Here is a 17,970-nt window from a genome sequence, read left to right as displayed (position 1 = left end):
TTGCCCATGTCATAAGTAGACATAAATGGAATAATCTAATATTCAGGAACAAAAATATCATTTTAATGTAATAAAGACTCAGATTATTCAAAATACTCATGACACATTACCTTTTCACACAGAAACTTGCTCAATCAGATTAAAGTGATGAAGAATTCCTCGATGGCTCAAGTGTGCTCCAAGGAAAGCTAGAAGGTTGTACAGTTAACTCCCAGGGTATAACTCTAAACCATACAACCTACTACCTCAACCCGGATGCACACAGCTTCCACTGTGGCTTCAAATTCCTTATCATATCTTCAGTCAGCTCCTCCAAATATGGCGGCCATACACCTAAGGGCTTGGCAAGGGTGTAGATAGAATATTCTAACATTTTACCAATTAACTTAATATGTGTCTGCTAGGACTATCTTAACCTCTTGGGTTTCTAGCATAGGTCAAACAAAATGTCCTCTGACATTTATCTTGGCATAATTGTACTAGCCATTAATAATATTAAAAGTCTACAGCATTCAGCTTCATTTTTCAAGAGAAAAGTGTTTAAAAGTAACACATAAATCCAAATATTGCCTTTAATTTTCATATTGAAGTTGCTGAGGAGCACTAACCACTGTAATATGAATTGACATTTCTGAACAAGATCTATTCAGATCTGGGTTCATACTTGGCAATAAAAAAAAATCCAAGTTTTTTAAGCAATTTACTATACGTGCATTCAAACTTGAATGGCTATTCCCTGAACTCTTCCAAGTGGTCAACGACTGCCTTTAAAGACAGATGAGGATTAATATATACATTTTAAAAAACCCAACAAAACCAAAGGCAAATACAATTACTTCAAAAGTAATCAACTAGAGTTTTACCAGAGTTTGACTGAAATATTATCTCACAGCCTGGTGTGCAGCACTTTGCCAGATTAACCGCACTGACACAGACCCATAGAAGCGAGCTTGTGCGGTCCAGGTCACCACAAGATCGGATCTACGGGTTTATGCCAATGGGCGACATCTCACCTGGGCTCCTTATTAAAGCAGAATTTGTTGCAAATATCTGATGAAATTAGGAGATGAAAATACTAATATCAACCCTTTCATATGAATATTTTAAATGCTGACATGCTCCATGTATGCATATTCCCAGTTAAAGGCCTTCAAAAATATTCTAAGCTAAATGAAGGTTTATATACATAAGAATTTAAAAAAATACTATATTAAGAGATTTTTCACAGATGACTTTTGTTTTAATAGTATTTTAGAATTAGACTATTCTAATTAACAATGAGTTGTAAAAGAAAAAATAATCCATACATGCATGTATGAATTATGTAATTGTGAGGCATGAATGTAGTGTTATGAGCCTATAATTAAGACCAAATTAACTATTAAGCTAATTGTGTAAGAGTAACACTGTGTTTGTTCTAATTCTTATAAAACCTCGGTTAGTGGTTTCAAGGAATTGGTAACATATAACTTTCTCATAAAACAAATGAAATCTTGTTAACTGGGCAGAGTACTGAAGGAAGTTATTTAAAAGTCCTCAATATATACATAGCTGACTATAGTTAGAATAACACTGAAATTAACAATATTTGAATCAATAAATAATAGAAAACTAAAATTAATCACATTGATAGCATTATTACTTCTACTGAGCGCTAACATTTATACTCTGGATCTATTTCATAAAAGAGAATATCATCTCATACTTCATATAGTTAAATTTATTTTTCAAAAATGATATACTTAAAACATAATATATGGCTACATACATTTCTCATCTGGTCAACAGGTTGGGTAAAAAGAATAATTAAAAATATTTAAGTCACCAGACCATGGGCAAACACACAAGAATAAATATAAAGCCAGCCACATACATAGTTTTTAAGGTTCGAAATTCAACAGCAACAAAATTATAACTTGCACGATCGTTAATTGTTTCACTCATAGCCATAATATTTGGCACTTTTCAATTATACCTTCATTCTTAAACATAGTAGTACCATGTACAAATTACTATGCATTTGCATGTTTTGAAATAATATGTTTTATAGACTTCATATACAGAATTTGGTCTTCATAATTTTCACCATTATTTGTTTCCAAATTATCAACATTCAAGATTCATGCATTCAATTTTAGTAAAAATATTTCAACATAAATTCACAAATTTAGATGTGAAATAAAAAGTGGCATATATTTTGGGTTTTATTGTAACTAAAAAAAATGTCTATTTTGGTTTCATTGTCTTATTAGATCATATGTTTAAAAGAAAAAAATCATGACTTTATCCCCCCACCTCGCCAAATTTAATTCCCATTTATATGGAACAACAACGAATAAAATACACTTTTTCTTTTTCCTAAATAACTTTCTATGCAACCGTACTTCACCTATGTCATATGTATGGATATACAGATATTTATTCAATGAGACTCAAACCATTTATTGCTCACAAACTCAAACAAAATTTTTTTCACAGAGGCAGGTAACATAAATTCTCATCCACCAATTAAAATTCCAATAGCGAGATTCATAAATAATATGAGTGAATTCTTATAACTAAACAGTCAAAATCATTTTGTTTTTTTTCTTTAAAAATATGAAATATTAATTGTTCTTTTGCTTTTCATTTTTACCTGAGGTGATTTTCTCCTATGGTCACTTTCTTCATTTCTCATATCCATGTTAAGTTTTTCCCTAAAACAACCACAAAAGGAGAAATATCAGACAACTGCTATCTAGAAGGAGCATCTGGGAGGATGGTGGGAAGGAAGGTAGACGACCGAGAAGAAAACAATATCAAAATGGGCAAAACCTTTTAAACTATTTTTTAAAGGCTTGGAAGAGTCCTAGAGCCCCACCCAAGGCTCCTCATATGTCAAATAACGTGGCTTCATAGTTTGCATTTATGCATTCATTTTGGTTCGTGGTGTTTGCACAGTAACAGTTTTGAAAGTGAAAGGAAGCATGGCTGTTAAAGAAGCGACTAGGGTTTGCACAATGAACTACTGATAGCTGAAAAGAGATGTGGATTTGGCATGAGCTTAATAAGATAATTAAGAGTGTAGAGATTAATGACTCCTAAAAATAACGCTTAAAATAATGTTTTTCAACTAAAGGATCCTGAAACACGAAAACAGGTTTATAAATGTTAATTAAGCCTGTGAAAGTTGACGTTCCATTAGCTGAGGCAGCACAAAGAAACGAGAGCTATTTTTTAAATAATTAGGGGACAGTAAACCATAAACTTAATAAAATGTTTCATTTGAATGTTATCAGTATGTAGGGTATTTGTGATTTCTCATAACTCTTCACAGGATAACAAAAAAGAAATAATTCACCAGTTCTATATTTATTCATTTTTTACCCAATGCATTTTCAAGATAATGAAATACGATTTTAGAAGCACAACAGTTTGCTCAAAGTTTATTCTTTTCACGGGAAATATTATAGCATCAGTTTGTAATATGCAAAGTACAGTCTTCATTTATATATGCTGTATATTTCAAAAGCATTTTATTTTTTAAACATGTTTAGAAAGTTTTAACCAAAATTAAAATCTGTGGAATACATCTGTTAATCCTTTCCCATTGAATCAGGCAAAACTCGGTTTTGTTATAAAATGCGTACATTCCTTAGCAATTTAATTCTACAAACATAATAATTAGAATGCAATGCTCTTATCTGCTGAGCCAATACATTGCTAGAAACTTAAAACAAGTTTGTATGTACTTTTTTCACTAAAATAGTTAATGGATATTTCCAAAGCACCCTGAAACAGCTCTAAGACAAATATTTCTTTTAAAGTATACTTTAAAAGAGAGTATTATTGTGGAACAAGCTTCTTTTCTACTTAGCACCCGAGAACATGATCTTTTCAGCACTATTTAGATTATACTGAAACCCAGGTAAATTATTTAATATAACTTCCCCCAAACTGATTTTACGTATCAGCAGTTTAATGCATATTCTAATATGGCCCTTTTTTAGAAGCTCAAAAAGTTTCTTTCACATTTCAAATTATGAGTCACAGCACATGAAAGATTCAGTTTCTTCACCAATTAGGGCTAAACACTTTTCTTAGATAGCAAAAACTAATACTGCACACAAAAAGAACAGATAACATATTAATGTCCTTCCAAAACTTCTATGTATAACAAAAAGAAAAACATAGATCATCTTTTTCATAGAGATTTTCTACTTATAGTTACATTTCTATTCTAAGCAGGATTAGAGCAAGAGAGTAAAGGAAAAAAGTTAATAGGAGTAAAGTGGGTGATGAGTTAAATAAGAGTGAATTGAAAGTTAAGGTTTCTCTTTTCTATAACAGTAGGTTTGAAAGGAATCAACAAAAAAGTTGTACCTGATATGAAAGGTGCGATTTCACCAAGTGCAATATACTGCTAAATATGCCATATTTTTGAAATAATAAAAATAAGAAGGCTCATTTGCTTATGTTGCCTTACAAAGCTGCTTTACAAAGCTCGATGTCTCTGTAGTTATACAAGCCAGTGTTTGCTTTTTTTTTTGGTTTGTTTTGGTTTAGATTTTTGTTTGTTTTGTTTTTGAGCAGGAACGTCTCATTTTTTTTCATCACTGTTGCATGGAGTGGGACATACTCCGTTTTTTAGTTTTGCTTTTTTTTTCTTCAGGGCTCCTGTAATTTCTTGGGAAAAAAAGGACCCGGGAGCTTGTCTTTTTCCTCCTTTTCGGCATTCCAGGCACAAAGCGCTGCGTAGAAGCTGCACCAATCCTTGCAGTCCCTGGCAGCAGAGTGGTAGAAGGTGGGAGAGACCAGGAATCCTTCCAGGCTGCGCTGACTTTAGAAATGAGGATTGCACACGTTTGTCTCCTGAACCAAAAGGGTGAGAAGGCAGGGTGCCAGTTTGCTACACTGCTGCAATGATCTCATGCTCACTGCTGCTGTCGTCTTGTTTGCCCAGTTCAAATGCCTGTTCATTATAAACCAAAAAAAACACAAAACCCAAAAACCCTACTTGGATTCTTCAGCAAGCAGAAAGAGTATTAACATTAAAAAAAAAATCAGCCGTTAGAAAAGGCAAAAAAACCTCAAAAAATCCCAAAACAAAATACACACAGTTTTAGGATTCACTTGTTATGCCTCAGTATTCTGTTTATATTTTTCTTTTCTTTTTTTTCCTACTTAGAGATAAGCAGCAGAATTTATCAGGCGTGAAAGGGACAGCCTCCTGGTGGCCTGCCAAAAACCCAGAATAAAGGCGAAGTTGTGCTTCAAAGCTCAGTCGCTTGCTGAGTCTGGCTAAAGTCAAGTATTAAGATCCACCATTTTCTGAGCAATGCTAGAAAAGAAGAAAAAACTCAGGACGGTTGCTGTTATCCAAGTCTCCGTTGGCACCATCACAAAATCTCAGTCGGAAGGTCACATGATTCTCTGCCAAATGTAGAGTGCGTTCCCATCAACCATTCTGCTGATACTGCGAAGGCAGCTATTGTCTCGTTTAGACCCAAAGTTCAGCCCACTCTTCATTGAATTAGCTGAAAAAACGCATCACCTTTGGGGGCTGGGAGTCATGGAAACGTCTACCTGGCAAGCTGCCCACTTTTTCTGCCCATCAACCAGAGATGGAATTGTGCTGCCTAATGCAATGATGACTTGGAATGTGAAGAGTCGTCCAAAATGAATCTGATTCTTGCAACGCCTGTTTCAGTTTGCACAGAAAACTCTGGCTTCTTGTAGTTCAGGGGCGGGTGGGGTGGGGGAATCTTTCCTACTAAATGTAGCAAATAAAGGTCTGAACATGCCTACTCTGAACTTTATTTCACAGCACACCCAAATGGTTCTCACATGAAGACACTGAACACCCTGCAAGTTTTCTGAGTTTAAGGCATCCCTTCCTCTGTTTTTCTTACGAGTAAATGCAACAAGCCTAGGTCATTTGTTTTAGTTTCTCACATTAAGGTTTAAAAACTCAGAGATTCTTCTTGCTTTTTATTACTTTCTGATTTTATCTGGCACTAATTCTGTACTACATGGACACAATATCCACCAGCAACAGTGAGGGTGCATGACCGCTGTGATCTCCCTCGGAGTGGTCCCCTGAGAGAAGAGCCAGTTGTCTTCAGCCACACAAAACTCTGCAACTGGGTCCAGGGGTAATCCTCTGTACTACCTAGCACAGCTGCTGTGCTTGTTTGCTGAGACTGACTCATGTCAGAAGTGCTCTTTCTGTCCCTTCACTAGCTATGGTTTGCCTGTCGGGAATGAAAGATGCCTTTGAAAGATGCAGGGAATGTACCAACAACTCATAGGCAATAAAATGAGAGGGTTCCCCCTCCCCAGTGAATTTCCATTCTAGCAGGCCACCAAAGTTCCCATGGAAAAACATTTCCATACTTTCTAACAAAAGTAAAGGGAATTAAATCACCATTTCCTTAAGCAGAATCTAAAGCCAAGTGGAAAACCAAGTCTTATTAGTATTTAAATCAAACATACATAGTACTGAAAGGAATCATGTTCTCCTACCTGCATTAAAAAAGCTTTGATGATGGGAAGATCTTTATCTAAAGTACAATTTTGCCTGCAGAAAAATTGGAAGTTATATTCGGAGCTTTTCAAAATGATGGATTAATGTTATCCCTTCTTCATGTATATACACAAACACACACACTGCACAACGCATGACACAGATATAAAAAGATAATAAAACCTTACCTTGCCTAATAAAAGTTACCCACGAAATTCAGGGATTTAGGAAACATCTTAAAAATGACCTATTTTTTGGTAGCAAGTTTTCAGGTCACTTTTCTGTGAAGCTGTAAGAATGAATGCTCACACACACACACACACACACACACACACGAAGCATTCTGGTGTCCTCCTCATTTGTAATTCAAATACAAACAATTCTAAATCATAAAACAAAACCTAACACATGTGCTGAAACTAAAATGGCTCTTTTTCTAGATTGTGAAACTCCGGACAAATTTTGCTCACGTCCTAACCCACACTGAGTGCCCGGTCAGGAGTAAGCATGGCTGGCAGGTCCATGTGCCCCGCACCTCAGCACAGCAAGGAGAAATTAGATAAGCTCTAATGGAAAGAAAACTTTTAATTTTCAGTCCTCGTTCACTTATTCAGCAGATATTTATTAAGTAAACACAGTAAGCACAGGAGAAGAGTAATGAATCAAATGGGCGTACTCCATGCGGCAGTCATTCAAGAACTTTCAAGTGAGGAAAAGCTCACCTCTAAACCTAAGTATTGCTGGCCCTATGGGAACATTTACTGGCAACAAACTGGTCAAGAAACAATAGTATAGACTGGAAAGTGGAATGAAATGAATATTAAAAAATAATGATAGGCATTCTGTCTCATGAGTTATTTTTAATTCAAAATTTAATCAGTGTTCATAACTCTGTTTAACTTCCTTAAAGAACCTAATGTGAAAGTTGTGTGTTACCCTCTCAATTAACAAATTAAAATAACAGAAAAGTAAAAGAAACGGGAGATGTTCATTTTCAGGAAGATGCCGTAGACTTTGTTTTTCCTAATTCTCCTGTCAGGCACAACTAAAAACAACCCTGAGTGTCATGTATGAAACACATGCCAGGAGGCTCAGAAAGATAGAGAGAAGACTGACCAGTCAGGGACCTCAGTACCCAAGGAACAGCATGGTGGTAAGGTCCTTGGACTTTATTTTTGCCTCATATACCCAAAATGGGCAGCTGAAGGCCTCTGTAACCCTGAGAGAACAACTGGTGCAGATCAGAAAAGCCTCAGCAAAGCCTGCTCTCTCTAGGCAAAGGACCAGGAAAGGGCAATATCTAGAAGACAATATCGCTTTGCTCCAGGAAAACACCACACAAAAATGCACCCACACCTGCAAAGGCCCAATGGGGAGTTTAGTGCTGACCCTTGCTAGAATAGAGCAAAGAATCCCAAACTTCTCTCCCCAGTCCCAGGTGGTATAGAGAAGTCTGGGTAAAGCACTGAAACTTTCCTTCCTGTCAGGGGCTCCCCCACCTACCACAATACAGTACCAGTGCAGACCATATAAGGAACCTGGACTTCCAATCCAGTCCTACAGTAATGAGGCACCTTCTTCATATCTGTTAAAGTGGTATCAAATAGAAGAGGCCCAGTGAAAATTCATGACCATAGAAACTTCCTGACCACCTTACCATCCCCCAATCTATAAGGTGCCAGAAGAGGCCACAATGGGATCAGTAATAAACCACTTCCACCGTTCTAGCCAGGCAGGTATCAGTGGAGGCCTACCGGGGAACAGGGACTCTCACTCCACCCAACAGTGATGTGAAGCTCTCCCACTCAGGTGTTAACATGGCTGCTGGGAGCAGACCTAGAATTCTACCCACATCTGGCAGCGAAGACGCATATTCTTCTTTCTTTGCTGCAGTGATATTGGAGGAAGCTAGCTGAAACAGGTTTATACAGCATTCAGAGCCTTGTAACATGTGCCCCCAAACATCCAGATTTTAATGGGAAATCATTACTCATACAAAGCAGCAGGAAGATCTCCAAATGAATGCAAAAATTATAATCAATACATGGGAACACTGACATGATAGAAATATTAGAATTTTTTCACAAAAGCTGTCAAGCAACTATCCTGAAAATGCTTTAAGGAGCAATCATGAACATGGTTGAAACGAATATTAAAAAATGAAAAGTCTTAGCAAAGAAATAAAAGATATAAAGAATAACCAGATGAGTGGGGGGAAATGGAGACAACTGCACCTGAATGGCAACAACAACAAAAATGAATAACCAGATGAAAACTTTACAGATGAAAAAATACAAACTGAAGTAGAAAGGAAGGATGGCAAAGGAAAGGAAAAGCAGTGAACTGAAAGATCAATAGCAATGATCAAATATGAACTACAGAGAGAAAATATACTTAAATAAAAAGTAAAGACTTGGGCAAATGTATAATATAAGAAAAGTAAAGCATTTGTATATCATGCAAATGTTAATTCAAGAAAGCAAGGGTAGCAATATTAATAACAAATAAAGGAGATATTGAAGCAAAGGGAATTATTAGTATCAGAGGTAATCATAAAAATTATAAAAAAAGACAATCCATGAAGAAAATATAAAATCCCTGAATGTGTATGCAGCAAACAAAAAAGCGATAAAATGTAGAGTACAAACTGGTAAAATAGAAAAGACAGATCCCTAATTATAATTGTAAACTTCAACGTACTTTTCCCAGTAAGTGATAGAACTACACAGAAAATTATCAAGGATACAGAGCTCAATGATATCATCAACCAGCAGGATTTAACTGGCATTTTTAGATGTACTGCCCCCAAATAATAGAACACACATTGTTGTTAAGTGCTCACCAACATGCTACAGGATAGGTCATTTCCTGGTTCATAAATCAAATCTCAACAAATTAAAAGTAAGTGAAATCATACAGTGTGTTTTTGGACTACAGTGGAATCAATCTAGAAATAAATAATAGAAAGATAACCAAAAATTACTTGGCAACTAATAACTCCTGAATAATTCATAGGTTAAAGAGAAGTCTTAAGGAAAAACATATTGGGTTGAATGAAAATGAAAATACCACATAGTAAAATTTGTGGGACACAGCTATAAGAGTGCTTCGGAGGGAAATTGAAAGTATTAATTGCATATGTTAGAAAAAACTCTCAAACCAATAACCAAAGTTCCAACCTCGAGAACCAAGAAAAAGAAGAGCAAAGTCAACCTAACCAAAGAAAGAAAGAAATATTAGAGATAAGAGCACAAATAAATGAAATTGAAATCAGAAAAACAATAGAGAAAATCATAGAAGCCATGAGTTCATTCTTGGAAAAGATCAAGGAACATGGTGACCCTCCAGCAAGATTGACAAATGAAAAAAATAGAAGACACATCCCAAACCACCAGTTTCTGGAATGAAGCAGGACATAGCACTGAGAATCCTGCAGACATCTATAGGCAATAAGGGAAATCTACAATTACCAAACTCAGAATTTAACATGAAATGCATCAGTTGTTCAAAACCCATATTTCCACAATGCACTCACTATGTATTAGATCATTTGAATAGCCCAACAACTACTGAGGAATTGAATTTGTAATTTAAAATCTTTCTCAAAAAGGTATTTCCATAATCAGATGGTTTAGAAGAATAATTCTAACAAATATTTTTAAAAAGGTTTAACACCAATTCAACTCATTGGGGGGGGGGATGAGGAAGAAGAAGGATTTTTTTCCTTCCTAGAAGAAAAAAAAATCCCCAATTTATTTTATGAAACTAATATAATCCTAAAAAATCCAGAGAAAGACAATATGAAAAAAGAAAAGTATAGATTGATATCCTTCACAAATATAGACTCAAAAATCCTTAATTGTATTTTAGCAAATAGAATTTAGAAATATGTAAAAAGAATTATATAGCATGGTCATTTGAGGTTTATTCCAGGGATGCAATTCAGATTCAATATTTCAAAATCAATCAATATAATACAACACTTTAACAAGCTAAAGGAAAAAACATCACTCAATATATGAATGGATACAGAAAAGTGTTTGAAAAATTTCAGCATCCACTCATGACTTAAACCTCTCTGACAAGCAGAAAGAGCAGAAACCGCCCCCCCCCACAATTTGATATAGATATTTTCCAAAAAAGCTAAAGTTGACATTGTATTTGATGGTGAAAGACTAAATGTTCTTTCTCTAAGAGCAACAGGGAAGAATGTTCATTCTCTAACCACTCATTCAACATAGTACTGCAAGTTTTATTCTAGGTAGTATAATAAAGCATAACAAACAAAGTAGAAATACAATGCTAATTAAAATCACTCAAAAATGAAATATTTAAGTAATGATCTAAAAACATATGTGGAACTTATATGCTAAAAGCTATAACACGCTGATGAAAGAAACCTAAGAGCTCTGGAGAGACATATTATATTCATGGAATACAAGTCTCAACATAGTAATGATGTCAATTTTTCCCAAATTTATACATAGGGTTAATGGGATTCCTATCAAGATCTTAAATATATTTTTGTAAAGGTAGATAAAATTGTTCTAAACTTTACATAAAAATGCAAAAGAACTTAAATAGCCGAAACAATTTTGATTAAATATTGGAAGGAATTATCTGATTTCGAGACTTACATAATAGTATATCACTAAATAAATGAATATTAGGCATAATGTATATCTATGAATATATTATTAATAAGTATACTAATAGATTGCAATTTGATTATAAGCAAGATTGTATGGTATTCATAGAGGAATAGATATGTTGACTAATGGAACAGAACAGAGTCTAGAAATAGATCCCCACCTATATGCCTAGCTGACTATTGACAAAGATGCAAAACCTGTTTAGTGGAAGAAAAATAGTCTTTTCCACATATTATACAAAAATTAATTCAAATTGGTCACAGACTACAATGTAACATAGAACTTTAAAACTAGAAAATAACATAGAATAAAGTCTTTGGGATCTGGTTCTGTGCAAAGAGTTCCTAGAATTGACTTTAATATCATAATCCATACATAAAAATTGGTAATTTAGTCTTTGTTACAATTAAAAACTTTTGCTCCTGAAAGGATTCCATTAAGACAATGAAAAGAGAAGCTACAGGTGGGAAGAAAATATGTAAAAACCACATGTCTGGAGAGAACAGTATCCAGAAAATATAAAGAACTCTCACAACTCAACAGTAAAATGTAAAACAATCCAAATGGAAATGGGCAGAAGATAAGAAGAGACATTTTACCTGTGAGGGTATGCAGATGACAAGTGCATTAAAAGGTGTCACACATTATTTGCCATTAGAAAAATGGAGATTAGAATCACAATGAAATATCAGTACAGCCCTACTAGAACAGCTAAAACTATACATATACATATATGTATATATAACTATATATATATTTATGTATATATAAATATAAACCCTCACTAAATATTGGTGAGGGTTTCAGATCACTCATTCTATTGCTGATTAGAATGTAAAATAATAAAATGGCACAGAAATTCAGGAAAAGATTGGCATATTATTTTTAAAACTAAACATATGTTTTTCATAAGACGCAGCAATTTCACTCAGGCACTTATCCCAAAGAAATGAAAGTTTATGTTCATGCAGAAACCTATACATGAGTGTTTATAGCAGCTTTTTTCATAATAGACAAAAACCAAAAACTACCCAGATGTCCTGGAACTGATGAGCAGTCAAACAAACTGGTATGTCCATGCCATGGGCTACTTCTTAGTAATAACAAGGAAGAAACTATTGATGCACTCTTCTGAATGATTTCAAGAGAATTATGTTGAGTGAAAAGAGCCAATTCTCAAAGGTCACATTCTGTATGATTCAAATGATAAATTCTTGGAATGATTAAATTATTGAAATGGAAAGAGATCAGTAGTTAAGATGTTAACACTGACATGGGAGTGGGAGGGAAGTGGGTGTGGTAGAGAAAGACAACATGAGGAATCTTTATGGTAATGGAAATATTCTATATCCTGACTGTATCCACATCAATATCTAGGTTATGATATTGTGCTACAGTTTTCGAGATGTTACGGGCAGGGAAAACTGGCTAAATAATGCACGGTACCTCTCTGTTTTATGCCTTACAACTGCATAGGAGTTTTCACAAAATAAACAGTTTACTCTTCTTTTTTGGTAAGAAATAAAACAAGACAACTGTTTGGGCTAATTGTTTGTACTCTCCTTGTGTTATTAAAAAGAAAACTGGAAAAATCTGAACTTGCTATTGGTTTATTTAGCCTTGAAATCCTAGAGTGGAGTTCAATAAACAACGATTTGACCAGCTAAGAAAAGTAACTTGGTGAAATGTTCCAAATCAGGGCCAGCAGAATTTCTGTAAAGGGGTAAATAAAATATTCTTTAGTGCTGCACGTCATATGGCCTGTGTTGCAACTCTTCACCTCTGCCACTGCACTGTGAAGACAGTCATAGACCATACCTAGATGAAGGAACATGTCAGTGTTCCAATAAAACTTTATTTACAGACAGCAAAAATTTAATTCATCAATTTTCATATACATAGTATGCTTTTTTCAAATGTGCATAAATAAGAAAAAACATTATTAGGAAATAGACCATACAAAAACAGGTCCTGAGTTTATTTGGCCCACTGAATGTAGTTTGCTGGCCTCTGAGCTAAATTACGAATCCTATTGTATCATGATTCAGTTCGTTATTTCCTCTTTATTTTCTTCTAGAACATCTTCAAAAGCTGCTAACTCCTCCCATTTAGAAATTCCCCTCACTGCCCTTCTACGTTTTCTTTTCTCAGTTGTCAAGGAATACAAGCAGAAGTTTTACTGGTAAAGTATGAAGCTTTGTACAAACTAAAAAAATGGATAAAGTTATGTTCCCAATCTCACTTGTTTAAACATTTTTATAATTTTCCCGAGAAATAGTGCTGCCTCTTACAGGGCCTTTTGCTGATAATGTCCCGAGAATCACTAAAAGAAGAAATTGCATGAGGCAAAGTACTCAGAAGATTCAAATTTATTTAGATCACAAATTGAAAATATATATATAAAATGGCTATAAGACACAGTATAGTATTTTGTGGTTGCAGGTGTTTCTTGCATGGCGGTGGTGTGGGAGTCAGGGAGAGCAGACATGGCATTAAAAAACGGGGTGAAAAAGTATTTATGACAGTAAAATGAGATTTAAATTGTTAAGTGAATTAAACAAGGGGGACATCAGACTGGAGTGGCTTTAAATGCCATATAGTCTTTTAAAATATTTTTTATTATTATGCAACTTCAAGCAAACTAAAACCTAAGCCTGTAATGCCCGAAGGTTAAGAAATGGAAAACTAAAGACAATCAAGCACAAACAACCAACTAGGCTTCCCCAAACAAGGCAACTGCTTAATCTACAGGCAAATGACTTCCTTGCTTTGGCTTCTTTATAAAAGTCTTTTCCCTCATTCCTGTGGGGGCCATGCATCTCAGCACTTCTAACCACTTCTGGCCTGGCACTGCAATTGGAATCAATTTTTGCTCAGATAAACTCTTAAAATGTATAATGTGCCTCAGATAATCTCATTAAAAAATTAAACTTATATCAAGAAAACATATCAAGCACAAGGAGAAATTCAAGAGGAAAGCCTAGATGGGAGGAAGGATAGTAAATAATAACTTGTATGTTCTTGAAGTCAAAATATTCCTTGGAGGCCATGTGGATACAATGGTAGGCATCTACTGGAATTATTGTTTTCATGAAAACTAAGATTTTTTCCCACAAAATCATGCTTTTTTAATGACACTATGAAAAGCAGTTATTAAATCACACAAATGAAGTCCTCAGACAACATTGTCTAGAATTTCCTTCAAAAATTAGAGTGAGTATATGGAGAACAAAACCTTCTTGAAAAAATTAACTGACTTCTAATGCAATGCTAAAATTAACTAGTGCAAAAATTAAATCACTTATTATTTTTACTAACTGACTTCTAACTAATGCAAAAATTAAATCATTTTGTTATTTTTACTCTACTGATCAACTAAACACCAAAACTCATGAAAACCTCATGACCGTTTATCATCCTTGTATCAGATACGAAGTGCTGAAAAGTTTTAAATAAGTGTTATTTCTTAAAACTTTGACCATAAAGTAAAATGAGGCTTTGTTATTACTGATATGAGTTAATATGTATACTTAAAAGTTATATTAAAGCCCCTAATAGATAAATGTAGAAAGAAATATTAATTATTACTGAACACTCTCAAATTATAGGTCTGGTTCTAAGCAATTTATGTGAATTGATTCAGTCCATACATGTGTGGTTACCTTTGCTGGTGTAACACTACCCATCATGTGGCAGAAAAAGGGCTGTTTTTAAGTGTGTGGTAACACCGGTGTTTAAAGTGGCCTAGGGTTTTAACCATTACTTTTGCAGTAACTATGGAATTGTACATTTCAATTTTTATTTTTCCAAAACAGATACTAAATAACATGCAATTTTCAGTATATGGGTCCTTTCTAAGTAATTTTAAAATGCCGTTTGTTGCTTTTGAATATCAGATTCTTCTCAGATCTAGAGCTTCAGCCCTCAAGTAATTAGCAGATCCTTTCCGGCTGTGTCTGATTTAAGAATTGGGGGTACTAAGATCATCCCCCTGAAAGCATACAAACCAGATTACAAGGGTCAGAAATAAATTGTTTTGAGATTAAGAACAAAATTTAAGACCAAAAATTTCAAAGTGTATGTTGTAAATGCTCTCCTTCCATGGGACTTTTAATAGGCTTTGCTACTATTTCATTAAGAGTTTGGAAACAAAGTCATATCAAGTTTAGAATTAATAAATGTGTGTACTTAGAAATGATGCAGATGGGTAAAACTGTTATTTGTCTTATAAATTTGACTTTGTTTAAGAAGAGCATTTATCTTAAATATGCATGACACTTCATTTCCTGGTTCACGTACCAAGTGAGGCTCATACATTAGGCATGGAAGTTTTGGAAATTTGGCATCTTTTTTGCCCACTTAGTGGCTCTGTTTTATATAGTAACTAATTTTAGGCTTCATTTCAAGGAAGGACTATAAGAACCTCTCTTTATAAATGGAAATTTGTATTAAAAGAGTTAAACAGCAAAGTCATAAATAGCCGAGATATGGCTGTCTACTTAATGGGAAGGACCACAAGGGTATTCTAGACTCGCTATCTAATATTCCTATGACTTCATCAATTGCATCCATGAAGTAAGTGATAAAGCTTTTGGAAATAAGGAGAACATGAGCCAAAGGTGTCCAGTCAAAACCTGATCCCAGATCTGAGGCATTATTGAGGGTACCGCTGGGAAGGGCATGACACTCAGAACTGAGAACACTTATTCATTGTTCCCTCTTAGCAACTGGATTATTTTATAAGATTGTTTCTCTGTAGTCAAATGCATATGCTCAGTGATGTCCAAGTGTAATGTGGCGATGATTATAGAATCAAAACCAGAATATCACATAATTCCACACCAGAAAGGTAGAGACAAGCCATCCTACAGAATCCTAAAAGTGTGTAAGTCTATTAAAAAATTGCATTTTAGTTTTCTATTCACCACATCTCCCCAGATCTTCCACCAGTGTCTGTTCTCAATTACAAATAGCATGTTTTACCTTTGAAAAGTCACATATAACCTGGCTTTACCCTCACTTATGTACTATCAATTGCTGATCTTTTAAATTAATTAAATTTTAGATAGAATTGCCCTCAACCTCCCCAATAACTTGGGGCTGTGCTGGTGTAATGTCATCCCCAAGGTTTGTATGTCTTTTGCATGTGTGATGATGAATTCTTATAAGGAGTCTGGTTGAAGCAAGAGTGGGCAGAATTAGCAAAACATGGACTATTCATATGCCACCATCTGTACTCAATTGTGTTAAATGTAGCCTGGATCCATTATGGGAATTCTCCAGATTATTGTCATATTGGTAGCCATCGGTATGACTACATCAGTTTTTATGTCTCCTTAATCTCTCTAGGAGAACCACATGAAAATTCCATGAGGTGCTTATATTTAGAATCATCATGGGCTACAGAAGGGATTCACTGTTCATATTTGCATGCAAACTTTTCTCCATTTGCTATCAGTACGGATAACATTATTTGTTGTTTCTCAACAACCTTTATTCAGGAACATGAAAATAATTTTATTCATGTTATGTTCATGAATTAAAAGCATTCTTAACAAAAAATGTGTAACAACAACAACAACACCAAAAAGAAAGTTATTTGTGCATGAATTGAACTCACCGTAAACAAGTTTTTCTTCTATTACTCCCCCCATTACTTAGTTATAAAGAAGATATTACAGGGGCATAGATATTATATGACATTATTAGAGAACAGAATATTTCACAAATTATTTCTTAGTAATGGAACTTTACCCTATTAACAGGAAAATAATTTTTAAAATATAATTTATATACATTTGTGTGTGTATGTGTGTGTGTATTTGGAAAGCATTCCACATTTTTACTTGCTAAAAAGCATATGTTGTCTTAATGTTATTTTTATTAGATTTTGTTTTCTAGGTAATATGGTTATGGGCTTTGGATATTGAACTTCAGTTGATCAGAGTGTCCCGGTTTGCAATGGATCAAGACAGACTTTCACAAAAAAAGAGTATACGAAGAGAATGAGAAAACAAGCCTCAGACAAAGGACAGTTATTCAAGATATATGAAGAATGCTTCAAACAGAACAGAAATTAAAAAAAACCCAACAACTAAGTTAAAGAATTGGCCAAAGATCATGATGGACACTTCACTGAAGATAGACAGATAGTGAATAAGCATATAAAAATATGCTCTATATAACATGTTGTCAGGGAAATGTAAACCAAAATAACAATGAGGTACCTCTATATACTTAGTAGAATGGCCAAAATTTAACACATTGGCAATACCAAACACTAGCATGGATGTGGAACGTAAGAACCTTTTATTCATTGCTGGTGGGAATGCAAAAAGGTACAGCCACTTTGGAAGATAGTTTGGTGGTTTCCTACAACACTAAACATATTCTTTCTATACAATCCGGAAATCATGATCCTCAGTATTTACTCCAAAGAGCTGGAAACATAAGTGCTCAGAAAAATGTGCACACACAGGTTTAGTGCAGCAACTTGCAGGGCCGGGGAAGAAGGGATGACTAAAGAGAACACGGAGGATTTGTAGGCCAGTGAAACCGCTCTATATACCTCAATATATATGTCATTATACATTTGCCCAAATCCATAGAATGTACAAAATCAAAAGTAAATCTTAATGCAAACTTCAGAGTTTCAGATGAGAGTGATGTGGCAATGTAGGTTCGTCTGTTGTAAAACATGTAACACTCTGCTGGGGAATGTTGACTAAGCATGGGCTATGCATGCAGTAGGGTAGGGATATATGAAAAATCAACTCAATTTTGTTGTAAAAATTAAGACTATTAAAAATGAAG

The 17,970-nt window shown here is 34.6% G+C and overlaps 1 protein-coding gene across 2 annotated transcripts in view; it reads right to left on the bottom strand.

Annotated features, from left to right (window-relative positions):
- Positions 1–1,342: 1,342 nt before the first annotated feature.
- The window catches only part of LOC128626239 (uncharacterized), a 293,562-nt gene continuing 276,934 nt past the window's right edge, over positions 1,343–17,970 (bottom strand). For both annotated transcript variants that reach the window (XR_008390156.1, XR_008390157.1), the window contains exon 5: positions 1,343–2,696. The gene's annotated coding sequence lies outside the window, so the exon portion shown is untranslated. The remainder of the gene's footprint in view (positions 2,697–17,970) is intronic.

Source organism: Artibeus jamaicensis, unplaced genomic scaffold, assembly GCF_021234435.1.
Source record: "Artibeus jamaicensis isolate MK-2021 breed Jamaican fruit bat unplaced genomic scaffold, CSHL_Jam_final scaffold_474, whole genome shotgun sequence".
Lineage (NCBI taxonomy): Eukaryota > Metazoa > Chordata > Mammalia > Chiroptera > Phyllostomidae > Artibeus > Artibeus jamaicensis.
The sequence above is the reverse complement of the archived record's forward strand: the minus strand, read 5'-3'. Positions and strand labels throughout refer to the sequence as shown.